Source organism: Halichoerus grypus, chromosome 1 (assembly GCF_964656455.1).
Source record: "Halichoerus grypus chromosome 1, mHalGry1.hap1.1, whole genome shotgun sequence".
In the NCBI taxonomy this organism is placed as follows: Eukaryota; Metazoa; Chordata; class Mammalia; order Carnivora; family Phocidae; genus Halichoerus; species Halichoerus grypus.
Window position 1 is genome coordinate 131,522,513 of NC_135712.1, and position 15,173 is coordinate 131,537,685.

The 15,173-nt window shown below is 37.5% G+C and overlaps 1 long non-coding RNA gene across 11 annotated transcripts in view; it reads left to right on the forward strand.

The window, feature by feature from the left end:
* Positions 1-15,173, forward strand: part of LOC118534488 (uncharacterized) — a 124,656-nt gene that overhangs the window by 62,845 nt on the left and 46,638 nt on the right. Inside the window, exon 7 of one of the 11 annotated variants that reach the window (XR_013447797.1) lies at positions 141-4,881. The exons of the other annotated variants lie outside the window; for them this stretch is intronic. This is a non-coding gene — a long non-coding RNA (uncharacterized LOC118534488). Of the gene's footprint in view, positions 1-140; positions 4,882-15,173 lie in introns of those variants that run through there. 11 annotated transcript variants of the gene reach the window in all.

Genomic DNA, 15,173 nt, shown 5'->3' on the forward strand with positions numbered 1-15,173 from the left:
CCTATCAGCTGTGTGATGTCATTCCTTCCCTGAGCCTCAGTTTCCATTCAAAAAATGAGGATAATAAGAATACCTACCTTACTGAACCAAAGTGGGGATTAATGAGATAATTTTTAAAAAGATTTATTTATTTATTTTAGAGAGAGAGAGATAGAGAGCATGAGCGGGAAATGCAGAGGAAAAGAGAGAAAGAATCCCAAGCAGACTCCACGCCAAACTACTGTGCCACCCAGGCACCCCCTAGGTAATCTTTTAAAAGTACCTAGAAGCATGCTTAAAGCAAAGTAAATATATACAAATAAAATTAACCCACCTCTTCCTTGACTCTTATATACAAGATCATAGAAAAAAACTGACTTTCTAAATCTATATCCATCCCACGATATGAAAAATTTCCTTAAAAAAACAAAACAAAACAAAACAAAACCCAACCCAACAACAAACAATTGCAAGCATTTAACCCAATGCTACTTCTCCAAGTATTCTAGCCATGTATTTCAGAATTCAGTGAACAGTCATTTTAACTGTAGTGATTCTATAACCTTTGATCATATGACTTTCACCCTCCAAAGTTTTAGACTAAGCATATTGGTAGCATTTTTTTTTTTTTTTTAAATCTTGGGTCTTACACTGTCTTTCTTGAAGTGCCTTGATCAGATCTGCAATATTGAAGATGTAAACTTTATTCTCCTGTCTCCTTTAAATAGAAGGATAATTAAATCCTTAATGGTCCCAAATATTATTTAACTTGTCTTACTTTCAATTGCTTTATATGAGAAAGGGATGCATCTTTAACAATAAAGTGAACAGGAATTATTAACAGTCTTTATGGTCAATAGGACCTACCTGTTCTGAAAAGTCATGTCATACAATCTTGAAAGAAGACTTAGGGATTTTCTACTGGAAGGATTTGAAAAAAGAGACCTGGAAGGGTCGGTCCTGAGAGCAACTTCCTAAAAAGGAAAAGGCCAAATGATATCCCCGAATCTGTTAAGTCCCAGTGATAGTATGATTCTCTTTTTCTTGACGGGGCTGGATTCCATAAGGAAACATTTTGTTTTCTGGAGTCAGAATGCATGTGTCTGTCTCCATACAACGTGGAGAAAACATGCCCATGAAATCCAAGGAGAGCATTGACCACTGTGGCCTGTTAACATGTTTCTCTGCGTCTCCTCGGATGAAAGATTTCAAATCTCATCATCAAGGTGGTGAGAAGTATTGAATTGGAAAACACTAATACTGTCTTTCCAGATCGATTCGTCCTCGGTTGGTCACCTCAGAGCAAGAGAGGAGATATTAATGGTCACCTTGGCTGTTTTCCTGTGACCTCCAACATGCCTCACATTTTAAATTGAATCCAGATTGGGGCATCTGGGAGCAGGGAGTGGAAATCCACAGGGTGCAGAGTAGAGTAAAGGCTAGATGTGTCCACTTGGTATTAAAAGAATGCTTTGCAAGCAAAAAAAAAAAAAAGGCAACGGTGTTCAGTAAAAATGAGCGTCGTTTTCCCCTGCTCTGGCATCTGCTTGCTTTCACAATGGCCACAGTGTTTTCTTTACCTGGTAGGTGGCCTCTCCATGTATCGATGAAGCACTGTGTGAAAATGTGCCTCCTTATGTCGGAGGGAAATTTGCTTGCACTTCTTCCCCCTGCTCTTCTGTGCCTCCCTTTGTTCTAATCATACACGTGAGGAGAAAAGCCAGCGATAGCAGCAACCATTTTCTTCTCCAGCCACTTTTTTGGAGTTAATAATTCAAACGGATCTTTTACAAACTCTCATTTTATTCTTAGAAATGGCCTTATTGCTAACAGTCTGCTCTCCAGTTGTACTTTATCAAGCAGCAGATCTGTTGTAAAATGTGATGACTGGATTTCATCTGTTTTGCCACCCCCTAAGAATTCATTGCCCACAGTGCTTCGACTGCTGTTCTAAGAGACGTTTTAATTTTTGTGGTACATTGATTGATAACTGGGCTCCCTGGTAACATGGCCTTCCTTGAATAAGACTGCTGTTTTCTAGGTCTCAGATCCCCCGAAGACGCTACATAACTCCCTGTATGAAACAAATCTTGCACACCCTAAGAGTAATATCCCCAATCCCCAAGTGAGCAGATAACGCATGCAAGTGCCTTTGGTGTCTTCCTGCCTGCAGGTGACACAGATATGGGAAGGGAAGGTCCCTCAGGTCTTAGGTATGATGGAATCAGAGACACAGAAAGACAAACAAACCAAATGGGAAGACGGGCCACAATTCTGAAAAGTTGTCTAAATTGGTCTCTATCAAGTAATAAAATCGCAGGTACTTCTTCACTCCTTGACTAATTTTCTGTTGCTTTCAGGTGAACTGTGTAGAATCCCTGCTAGGTACCTTCAAATTAAAAAAATAATAATAACAACAAAGAGAGGGGGGAGAAAAGGAGTTTGCAGAAAGGAGAATGGTAAAAATCAGGAAAACAAAGGGCAGGAGAATCAGGCAAAAGGATTTGAATCACCAAGCTGTGGGACCCATGTTGTCATCGATTTATGAAAACCTCATTTTTAGACAAAACTTCACATAATTCCTTTTGATATATCAAGGCCAAGAGACTTCATGTTTGCATATACCTCAAAGAAGGGGACAATGATATAGGTCCTAATAAAATCAACACTACTGAATAGTGAATTTGCTAAGTCCACTGCATGGAAGAAAGCTGGGGGTTTGGTAAAACTTTAGCAGGTAATCTTGCACAAAACAAGTTCTTAGGAGCTTACCATGCCTAACAATTTGGGTGAAATCCATTTCTTTCCAATTAAGTGCATCCAATGACTAATACATATGGAAGTAATGTTAAAGTTGAAAGGTCACGAGTTATAGTTCAACACCTTACATTGCTTTGGTAATGATCAGGGATGGTCCTCCTGTGGTCATTCTTGTACCCATTCCGAGAGCAACTCTTACTGCGCCTATCTTCTTTTTTATCGGGGGTAAGTGAGATGGGTTAGATAAAACTATCTCCTTAATTTTTGGCATTGTTTCTTCATTCCACCAATATCCTTTGAGCACCCACTGTGCTTCTGGCACCAGAAGTTGGGGATTCAGTAGTTTTCTAAATAAAACAGAAAAAAACTTCTGCCTTCATGGATCTTGTATTTTAGTGAATGAGACAGGGAGTAAACAAAAGATGTAAGCAAACTAAATAACATAATTGATAGTGATAAGGGCTAATAGTAAATAAAAGAGGGAAAGAAGGGAAGTTTTAGATAGAGTCGGTGAGGGTAGCAGCCTCACTGAAAAAGTGATTTTAAGTAAAGACCTGAAGAAAGTGAAAGAACTAACCACGTAGGTATCTGAAGATTGAGTAATCTAGGCAGACAAAAAAGCAAGTGCAAAGGCCAGGGGCTGGGGCGTGCCTGGCATTTTTGTGGGGAAAAGCAAAGCAAAGAGGCTGGGATTACTAGAGTGGAATAAAAGAGGTGGGGGGAGTTATAGGAGATGATGTCACAGAGGTAATGAAAATCAGACCATGTAGAACCTTGTAAATCATAGAAAGGACATTGGCTTTTGCTTTGAGTCCCATGGGAAGCCATTCAAGGGCTTTGTGCAGATGACTGAGATGATTCTTTTAATAAGATCACTCTGGATGTTAATGCTGACAAAGAATAGGTGGAAGAGGGGCAAGGGCATATGGAGGGAGATCAGTTAGGAGGCTACTGAAATTATCCAGACAGAACTGGATCAGAGTGGTGGTAGTGGGGGTGGTAAGCAGGATACACTTTGAAAGTGGAGACAATAGGACTTGATAATGGCTTTCAGAATAAGAGTAGAGCTGGGCATGCCACCAGGATATTGATCTGAATAACTGGTAGAAGGAGATTCAGTTAAGATGGGGAGGACTGGAGAAGGAGGGTGAGAGTGTGCGTGTGTGTCTACGTGTGTGTGTGTGTGTGTGTGTGTAAAGATCTGATTTGGGGCATACTAAGAGCGATCTCTTTATTAGATATTCAAGTGGAGTTATCAAATAAGCATGTAGACATGTGAGTCTGAAGTTGAAAGAGAGAGGCCAAAGTTAGAGATAGAAATTTGAGGATCATCAGCATATAGGTGATATGTAAAGATCTCATGAGACTGGATGAGATCATTTAAGTCACTTCTTTGAAAAGGGGTTTGTGGATCGAACCTTGTGCTTCAGGGAGATAAGGAGAAATCAACCAATGAAACTGAGAAGGAATGGTTAAAACAAGTACGATGTTCTGGGAAGCCAAGTGAAGAATATGTTTCAAGGCAGAAATAGTGATCAATTGTGTCAACTGTTCTTGAAAGTTCTAATAAAATGGGAATCATCAGATAGGATTAGCCATTGCATTTAACAATATAGTGTTCATCAGTGACTTTGAGAAGAACTTAATTCTGTCAGGCTCAAGGTCTAAATAATCCAAGACACCTCATCAACCTCTATGGATTAAGTAAGAAAATAGGTTCAGATGTGAACAACTTGTTCAAAAGCAGGCTGGAGTAAGAGAACAAGATATTGAAGAAGAAAGTTCTAAATTCTTTACCTGCAACATCCTATAAATAAAAGTATGAAAATGATGTGGTATTTAAAACAAACAAATAAGCAAACAAACAAGCAAATAGAACATCATCCAGGTAGGATTACCATAAGTAATAGGCTTCAACAGAAACCATGACAACGGGGGAAAGAGTCCTTGTAGAAACTCTGTGTGTGTGCCCATGCGCATGTGTGTGCTCTGTTTTCTCAGTGTATTTGTCATGCTGTGGCCTTGGCAAGAATAAGAGCTAGAGCTGGGGAAAAATAAATAAGTGATTCCTTCTCTTTTGGAAAAAAACAAAACTAGTCTAATGTAAGTGGTTAAAAATCCTCTCTAAAGTTATCAATTTAAATGTAAAAATTCAATTAAAAATGGGTGGGGTTGCAGTTGTGGGACGGTGGGGATTTGGTAGAACGTGTACTTAGGTGGCAGAATTGGGGGTGGGGGATGGGATGAGCTTGGCCAAAACAAGAGCACATCCCTTCAACTTTTAGAGAGACTCAAACTCAGTGTGATTGGAATAAGAATTGGGAAAAGGGAGAGAAATGGAAGGGAGGGATCAGATTAATTTTAAAATTGGAAAAATGTAGACCTTTGCCCCATGAAACGCAGGAAAGGCAAATGCATATGGAAAATAATGATAATACTGTTTTACAGATTTGGAATTGCAGTTTTTGGCAGTCTCAACTAATTGAAATACAGTTTTTTAAAAGAAAGCTGCCACAAAGCTCATGTAGTATAGGATAGACCTGGTACTGCCTTGCAGGGCAGAGGGGAACATTAAACATACTGATTCCTACTGGTTATCTGGGTGCCCCTCAAATTAGGGCCAGTGGATTTATTGACTAACTGCTGACAAATTCAAGAGTTGGGAGCAATGGGGATAATAGAAGCGAAGATGAGAGATGACCCATGAGAGAAGCAAGTTACTTACTTTAAGTCTTTCAAATAACCCCCTCAGCAGTGCTGAGATACATTAAACCCCCATGCCTGGTGGTCTCTGCATCTGGGCTTTTAAGCCAGCTTAACCTAGTCCCACACCTCATGTGCAATGACTCCAGGGACTGGCTGGTGGTGTGAGTGCTCTTCGCTGTTCTTGCCCTGAATCTGTCTCTGGGAGACCACCAGCTCTTCTCTTCCCACTCCAGCTCCAGAGTCTGTTTGTGCCTGTCTCTTAGGGAGTTGGGTCTATGTCTCTTTTTCCAGGGTGACTCTCGTAAGAGGCCTGGTTCCAACTTCACAAGACCCTGTCTCTGGCCCTAGCTCTCTTGCAAGGGAGGGGAGGAGATTAGACACGTTGAGACCACATTTTCTTAAGGCAGAGCATAATTAAGTCCACAGGCCGGGAAGTTTCCTTCCTTGTAGGCTCAGTAGTACAGAAACAAAATGAAGGATGGCAAAGTAATTTCTAAAGAATGAATAATTGCGAATTATTTTGGAAATGCATGTGCCACCTGCTTAAAACCCCCTTTACTTCTGGTAATCCACTAAATGATTCACTATGCACCACAGTTTGTCTACAGTGTGATGAGTTAAAGAAGTTGCCCTGTTTGGAAATTTTTTCCTGTTTGGGAACATTTGTCCACGTGAGCTGAAAATCACTACTATCTTCCTTGAACTGAGATATTTGAACAATTTGCACTATAAAGAAGTGAGAATGATAATTAAATTGGAAATTGTCTTAGGTCAGGATCCCAGAAGCAGATCCTGAGATGAGGATTTGTGTACAGGTGATTTATTTAAGGAAGTGCTCCCAGGAGAAATCAGTGAGGGAGTGGGGTCCTCCAGACAGGAAAAGGGAAGAAGTCAAGCAACATGTCTGTTTCAGGCCAAGCCCCTTAAGGGGGAGGCTTCAGCCTGTTCCTGCAAAGGGAGCCCTACAGTGGAAGTTGAGTAGTCTACCACAAGGCAACAGGGAGGAGGCTGGGCTTTTATACTCTTGCGTCACCAGTCGCTGCTGAGACCAACCCCAGGGCCATGTACACTCCCAGGGACTTCTGCTCCAACAGCCCTAGGCTAATCCTCTAAAGGAGAGTCCTATGCAGGAGGCCATTGGAAGTAAAAGCCACCAGTGCAGGAAGGAATGCACAGAAATGGTCAAAGGAATTCCAGAGGGTCTGGGTGGGGCACTGCAGTGCTTACACATCATAAACGTTTACGGAGCCTTTGCAAGTGCCAGGAAGCTTTCTTCTCATGTAGTATATCATTTAGTTCTTAAATACCCCTATGAATTATCTCTATTTTATATACCAAGGGACTGAAGTGTTAAGTAACTTGTAAGAATGTTCCATAAGGGTAAGTGACAGAGCCAAGAGTCAAATCCTGTTCTATCTAAAGACCATGTCCACAGTTACATTTCCCTCCTCTTATATTCCTTTCTGGTCACTTATTATATTCCTTATTACTCCCCTCTTTTCTCTCCTCCTATCATATTCCTATCTCCTTTGGTTATATATTCCTTGACAAAAGTGTGGGGTTCGGTTCAGAAAGGGATGGGAGAATTTGGGACAGGGTAAATAGAAAAAAGAGAGAAGATAAAAATAGTTCGTAATCAAAAAATATTATAACAAATGAGTGGGGAAAATTCTATGTCCAGAAGAAAGGAGGGAATCTCATAAGGATCTTCAAGTTCATGAAGGGTTTTAACCCAGAATAGACTGACCAGCTGTGCTCACATAACTACAGAGTAGAATAGAAAAGAAACCTCCTTGCTTTTGTAGCAGGAGGATTTAAGGTTGAGTTTTAGGGGGTTCTCCCTTGTCTCCATTGCTATTGAGCACTAGAGTGAAATCCTATAAACTCAAATTGGAAAGAAAAGAAAAAGAGAAGAAAAGCAAAGAAAGGTAGAAAGATGTGAGCCCAGCTTGCCACGCCATGCAAATGTATGAGGTGTTACCTTGAACACAGCTGCTTCACACCTGCAAACTTCCACAGAGGGGGCTGTGAATTTAAACAAACAAACAAAAGCAGTAAACTTCACCAGAGCCCAGGGTGCTTGGGAACCTGACGGTCCTCCAGAAACTATCATATTGTTTGTGCCAGGGGAAAGATACATATTGATCTGGTCTGGTAGTTTGCTTCCCAATGAAAACACTTTGGTTTTTTTTTTTCACTTTTGCGGTTCCTTGTCTCCTAAAGAAAAAATCTCAAATGCTGTTCCATATATGTAAAAGAGCACTTTATGGAGAAATACAGAGAAATAACATTTTTAACACTACAGTGTGGCATAGAGCCAATGACTGGGTAGCAGAGAGAATGGACTTGGACAGCTTATCTTGTGAAGTGTTATGTATCTTTCACTAATCTGTTGTTTTGTTGTTCTCTGTCCATCCACTGCTCCTGCCCCCGGGGGCGGGGATTTTCTGTGTAAGATGTCCATTTAGATTTCTTAAGTATTTCAAAAATTATATACTCAATGATGCATCTGTGTGGTATGTCCTGCAGCCAGACTGAACTATCTCACTATTTTATAATAGAGTACGTGCTGAAAATTCATTTAGTAATGAATTTGTCTTTGAATATATAAGAACATATTCATAAGATAGATCCTATATCAATATATCATATTCATATCTTATGAATATCTTTCCCATAAAAAGTTTGATGTGAATGGTGGATGGACTTATGATTTGGGGTTATCATTGTAATCCCACCTGTGAAGGTACTATTTTTCAGCTACACTGTGGACTTACTTGACACTTCTGAGCTGGTTCAGAAACTTGGTCACCATTCATATCATTATTTCTCTGGAAAAGTGATTCCCAGTTTTGGATTTGCGACCCCAGGAATATCTCCATCCTAATAATACCTCTCAGTGGAGGTTTGAAAGGGAATTTTCTACACACTGGGTGAGGCCAATAAGGAAAAGTCAATTGTTCCCTGAAATCCATGGCTGCTTTTGCTGCAGCCAGAGTGGTGATTTGTTCTCTATAAAAGAGAATCCCCTACCTTCCATTTTAATAGCAGCCATTCACAGGACTGAAGAATTCGTACAAGAGTAACAATTATTATGACTGAGACCTTAGTATGTATCAGACACTATGTCATTCACTGTATGTATATTATCTTATGCAGCCTTTATAATAACTATAAAATAACTATAATTACTGTCACCATTTTGCAGAAGAGGAAACTGACTTAAAAGAGTCAACTTGCCTAAGGTTCTAAAAATAATAAATGCTGAAATTTGATGGAATCAGAGCTCTAGACTGCCTAACTTTAAAGCCTAATCATTTCATGGATATTGTGGTGGATATTTGTTGGTTGCATCCCTGATATTCATTCTCCTTTCCCATTATTTTCCTTTGGAAAATTTAGCCCTCACTACCTGTCCCCCATACTGTACCACATCATACCATAGCCATTTAGATTGTGTGGAATTGAACTCACCACCTGCTTTAAGAGTGAGCCCAGACTGACTTAAACCAACCACTATATTTTATTCCTCTTCACCATTCCTCCTGCCTTATTTTCTGGTTCAAATATGAGTAGGCAACTCAGTCAGACCAGTGAAATAGAATGAGAGGTTTGCTAGTCTTCTGGGAATGAGAAGCTCCCATCTTTAACTGTGTTCTAGAAGGATATGAAGTTCTGAAACGATGGTAGCATTTTCTTATTTGTAGGAGAGAGCATGGTTCTACTGGGGTAACCACTATGTAGTCTGAGTGTGAAGCCACTGGGGCAGAAGACATAGGTCAGAGAGAGAGGGGATTCAGGTTCATACTGGCAATGATTGATCTCCTGGATCAAGCCTTACCTGAAGTAAAAGCTGCTTCTGGACTTAACTGCAAACTTATTTGCTCAAACTGCCATCTGTAATTTGAGTGACTCTATAGGTTTTGTGGTACTTTCACCACAAAAAAGTTGTGACACAGGCATTGCCCAGGAAATGTACCTTCATTAAGATCCTTTACATCTTCCAAACCTCTGGTATGATGAAATTGACTTCCAGAGTCACATTCCTGAGACAATTCAGCAACCTAATTAATGAAATTAAAGTACACTCAGGCTATTCTTGTTAAGTGAGAAAAGATGTCCACTTAAAATGTACGAAGATTTTGAACAATACAGAATGAAAACAAAGAATGTGTTGGTTAATGATCTTAAGTTAGACAGTTGGTTAAGACAATTGTCTTTTCTCCCCTCTAATCTGTGCTGGCCTATTATATTCTACTTAGGCTTGACAGCATTGGAGTAACTACAGAAATTTTGGGGATCTGGCTAAGGGAAAGTTCTATTGGGGCTGCAGTTCAAGAGGGTTGTATTTATGTGTGTCACAAACACTTCCATATTTAGCATCGCAAGCCATCCCAGTATAGGATCGCCTTTCAGGAATAAACCATTCAGTTAACTGTGCCAACTCACCAGCCATTGAATCAAGAACCTTCAGGTCAGAGATTTTATCCTGATGTGAATGGGTGCTAAGGTGTCCAGCACTGGAAGTATCTACATAGTGAGGAGAAACTCAGGTTTCTATGGAAATTCTTCCAATTATCAGAAATGTAAAATTGCCAGAGGAGGATTCAGTTCTTATCAATATGAGGTCAAATGGGAAGTTTGCTTTGGTCAAGACTATAATACATAATGCTGCCTATATAATTACTAATGCTATATGCATGTCAATAGAGGAAAGACTGAATTATCTTTTTATTCTCTTATAGGCAATATTATAAAATTGTCATGAGAGAAATGAACAAAGATTTTGTGCAAAAAACTGTTAAGAAATGTATTTAGCAGTGAATTAGTAAATATAAACATCATTTTCATAAATTTTGTGTAATTTGTGATATTTGTCAGCTTTTCAAAATTAGAAAGATTTTCTGGTTTCTTATTCTGTATTAATATTCAATTCTGAGCCTAATTTAATATTTTATATTATGTTTTTCTTTTCTTAAATTAATATCCTCAAATAAACATTCTTTAGGCCCCAAACACTTGGATCTGACCTTGAACTATTCAAGCTTTAGGTAAGAAAAGAATTAGTTCAGGACGCCTGGGTGGTTCAGTTGGTTAAGTGTCCAAGTCTTAATTTTGGCTCAGGTCATAATCTCAGGGTCACGAGATCGAGTCCCACATCAAGCTCAGAGCTGAGTGTGGAGACCGCTTAAGATTGTCTCCCTCCCGCTGCCACTCCTCCCACTCTCGCCCTCCGCCCAAAATTGATAAACAAATAAAAAAGAATTAGTTCAACCTCTAGATAAATTCTGTTATCTCCTAAGGTTACAGTCTGATGACTTTTTGTGGGGTCACCATAGCTATCTTCTCAAGTCTTCATTAAAGGGCTTCTGAATTCCCAGAGCACCTGGGTGGCTCAGTCAGTTAAGTGTCTGCCTTCAGCTCAGGTCATGACCCCAGGGTCCTGGGATCGAGCCCCACATCGGGCTCCCCACTCAGCAGGGAGTCTGCTTCTCCCTGTCTCCCTCTCTGCCCACCCCCCATCCCTGGGCTCTCTTTCTTGCACTCTCTCTCTCAAATAAATAAATAAAATCTTAAAAAAAGGGCTTCTGAATTCCCATATAAAAGGAAAGATCAAGTTTACTTATTTCATATTTAAATTTTTAAAATCAGCTTTATTGAGGAACAATTGATATAAAATAAGTAGTGCATATTTAAAGTGTACAATTTGGTGAGTTTTGACATATGTTTGCACACATGAAGCTGTCAACATAATCAAGATAAAGGAAATGCCCATCACATCAAAAGTTTCCTCAAATTCCTTTGTAATCTCTTCCTCCTGCCTCTGCTCATGGCCTCCTCCTCTCCCCAGTCAACCACTCATCTGTTTTCTGTCACCATAGGTTAGTTTGCATTTTTGGGAAATTTTTATGAATAGAGCTGAACAGTATGTACCTTTGTGGGGGGATGGGATCTGGCTTCTTTCACTCAGCATAATTATTCTGAGATTCACCCATTGGTTGCTTGTATCAATGGTTCATTCATTTTTATTGCTGGGTAGTATTCCAATTGTATTGTTTGTTTATCCATTTTTCTGTGCTGAACATTTGTGCTGTTTCCAGTTTTGGGCTAGTACAGGTAAATGTACTGTGAACGTTTGTGTGCAAGTCTTTGTCTTAGTAAACACTTTAATTTTCTTGGGTAAATATCTGGAAGTGGATTGCCTGGATTATATTTAGGTATGTTTCGCTTTTTAAGAAAACTATCAAATGGTTTTCCATAGTAGTTGAACTATTCATTCCCAACAGTAGTGTTGAGTGTTCCAGTTGGTCTGAATCTTTGGTAACACCAGATATGGTCAATCTTTTTTTTAAAATAATTTCAGCCATTCTAATAGGTCTGTTATACTATCTTATTGTTGTTTTAATTTAATGCTGTTGAGGATCTTTTATGTGTTTATGTGCCATTTATATCTTCTTTGGTGAAGTGTCTTTTCAAATCATTTCCCCACTATTTGTTTTATTATTGAGATTTAAGAGTTTTTTTTAAGTGTGTATTTTGCGTGTAAGTTCTTAATCAGATATGTGATTTGCAAATATATTTTCTAAGTCTGTAGCTTGTCTTTTCATTTTGGTAACAGTCTATTTCAAAAAGCAGAAGATTTTAATTTTGACGATGTTCAATTTGTCAATATTTCTTTTACAGATTGTGCTTTTGGCGTCATAGCTAAGAAAACCTTATCTAATCCAAAGCCAAAAAAGTTTTCTCCTGGAGGTTTTATAGGTTTAAATTTTACATTTAGGTCTATGATCCATGCTTAGTTAATTTTATGTTATGAAAAATGGATCATACATATATACATAAATATGTGTACATATCCATGAGATATATATATATATATATATATATATATAAAATTGGGTATATATATATATTCAGTTATTCCAGCTCCATTTCTTGAAAAGACTAATCTTTCTACTCAATTGCTTTTGAAGACTCATCAAAATCATTTATCTGTATATGTATGGGTCTATATCTGGACTCTATTCTGTTCTTTTCTTCTATTTGTCTATTTTTATACCAATACCAAACTATTTTAAGTATTGTAGTTTCATAATAAGTGTTAATTCTCTAAATTTGTTCATCTTTTCCCACATTGTTTTGGCTATTCTAGGTCCTTTGAATTCTTTTATTAATTTCAAAATTAGTCAATTTCTTATAAGAAAGCCTGTTGGTATTTTAATTGGAATTGTTTTAAATTTGTGGATCACTTTGGAGAGAATGGATTTCTTAATATTATTGAGTCTTCAGTGAACGCAGTATCTCTCTCCACTTAGTTAGACCTTCTTTAATTATTCTCAGTAATGTTTTGTAGTTTTCAGTGCACACGTGTTTCATGTCTTTTGTCAGATTTATCCCTAATTACTTGATATTTTTTGATGGCATTATTTTTTAAATTTTAATTTCTGATTGTTATGGTTGATATTTAAAAATACAATTGATTTTTATATATTGATATTTTTTCCTGAAACATTTCCTAAACTCAACAGTTCTAGTTGTTTTTTATAGATTCCAATGGAGTTTATACGTAAGCAATTATGTTGTTTGTGAATAAAGACAGTTTTATTTCTTCCTTTCCAATCTGGATGCATTTTATTTATTTTTCTTGCTTTATTGCACTGACTAGAAATTCCAGTACAATATTGAAGAGAAGTGGTGCTTTGTTTCTAATCTTATTAAAGCTATATTTGAAGTTTTTTAGCTGTATTTTTGTAGATGCCCTTCATAAAATTGAGAAAGTTCCCTTCTTTTCCTAGTTTTCTGAGAGTTTTTATCGGGAATGTATGTTGAAATTTATCAGATGCTTTCTTCTGAATATTGAGATGGCCATATAATTTTTCTTTATTTCTCTTGTTTGTTTTGTTATTATGAAACACATTGATAATTTTCTATTGTTAAACCAATCTTGCATAACCTGCCATACTTGGTCATGATGTATTACTGTTTTATATAATGTTGGATTTAATTTGCTCAAATTCTGGTAAGTTTTTAACCTGTGATCATGAGGAATATTGGTCTGCAATATTTTCTCTTGTAATATCTCCCTCTGTTTTTGATAACAGGGCACTTCTGGCTTCATAGAACGAGTTGGGGAGTATTTCTCCTTTTCAATTATGTGAAAGTATTTGTGTAGAACTTATATTACTTCTTCCTTAAACCTTTAATAGAATTATCCAATGAAGCCATGTAGGCCTTGGAATTTCTTTGTGGAAAGTTTTTAAATTACAAATTAAATTTCTTTAATAAATGGAGGGCTATTTATGTTACCTAGTTTTTTCTTAAGTGAGCTTTGGTGGTCTGTATCTTTCAAAGAATTTATCCATCACCATTAAGTTGTAGAGTTTATTGGTATAAAATTGTCTTTAATATTCCCTTTGTATTTTGATATTTGTAAAGTCTGTAGTGATATCACCTCTCTCATTTCTGATATCAACCATTTATATTTTCTTTTTTCCTGGTTAGTCTAGAAATCTATCAATTTTGCTCATCTTCTCAAAGAAATTTATGAATTCTTTCAGCTTTCATATGTCTGAACAAAGCTTTATTTTGTTTTCATCTTTGAAAGACCTTTACAAAAGGTATAGAATTCTGGAATGACAGATTTTTTTTTTTCTTTTCAATACTCTGCTCCATTGTTTTTTTTTCTTCTATTGTTTGCAACAAAATCTACTGTTATTCTTTCCTTTGTTCCTCTGTACATATCTTTTTCTCTGATTGTTTTTAAGGTTTTCTGTTTATCACTGGTTTTGTTCTATTTGGTTATGCTGTGCCTTGGTATCATTTTCTTTGTTTCTTTAGCTTCTTGGATATGTGTGTTTATAGTTTTTAGCAAATTTGGAAATTTTTTAAAAATATTTTATTTATTTATTTGACAGAGAGAAAGAGAGAGCACACAAGCAGGGAGAGCAGCAGGCAGAGGAAGAGCAAGAAGCAGGCTCCCTACAGAGCTGGGAGCCCGATATGGGACCTGATCCCAGAACCCTGGGATCATGACCTGAGCTAAAGGCAGACACTTAACCGATTGAGCCCCCCAGGCACCCGCAAATTTGGAAATTTTTCATCCATAATTTCTTCAAAATTTTTTACTCCCATCCCCATTATGACTCCAATTATTCGTATATTAGACTTCTTGAAGCTGTCCCACACTTTACCAATACTCTGTCCAATTTTTAAAAGTTCTCTCTTTATGTTTCATTTTGGATTGTTTCTATTACTATACCTTCAAATTCACTAATCTTTTCTTCTGCCATCTCTAATCTACTGTTAATTCTAGAAAGTGTATTTTTCATCTCACACATTGTAATTTTCATCACTAGAAGTTTGACATCAATCTTTCTTATACTTCCATGTTTTTGCTTAACTTTTAGAACATATGGAATACAGTTATAATAACCATTTTAATGTCCTTCTTTGCTAACTCTAACATCTGTGGTTAATTCTTAATCAGATTCAATTGATTGATTTATATCTTCATTATGGATCATATTTTCCTGTTTCTTTGTGTATCTGGAAACTTTTTTTCTTTGAAAGAAAAGAGTATTTTGAAAATGTCATCTCATTCTCTCCTGGCTTGAAAAGTTTGTTGTTTCTGTTGAGAAATCTGCCTCTAATCTTATGGGGGTTACACGTAACTTCTCTCTTTTCTCTTGCTGCTCTTAAAGTTCTTTCTTTGTCTTTAACTTCGGACA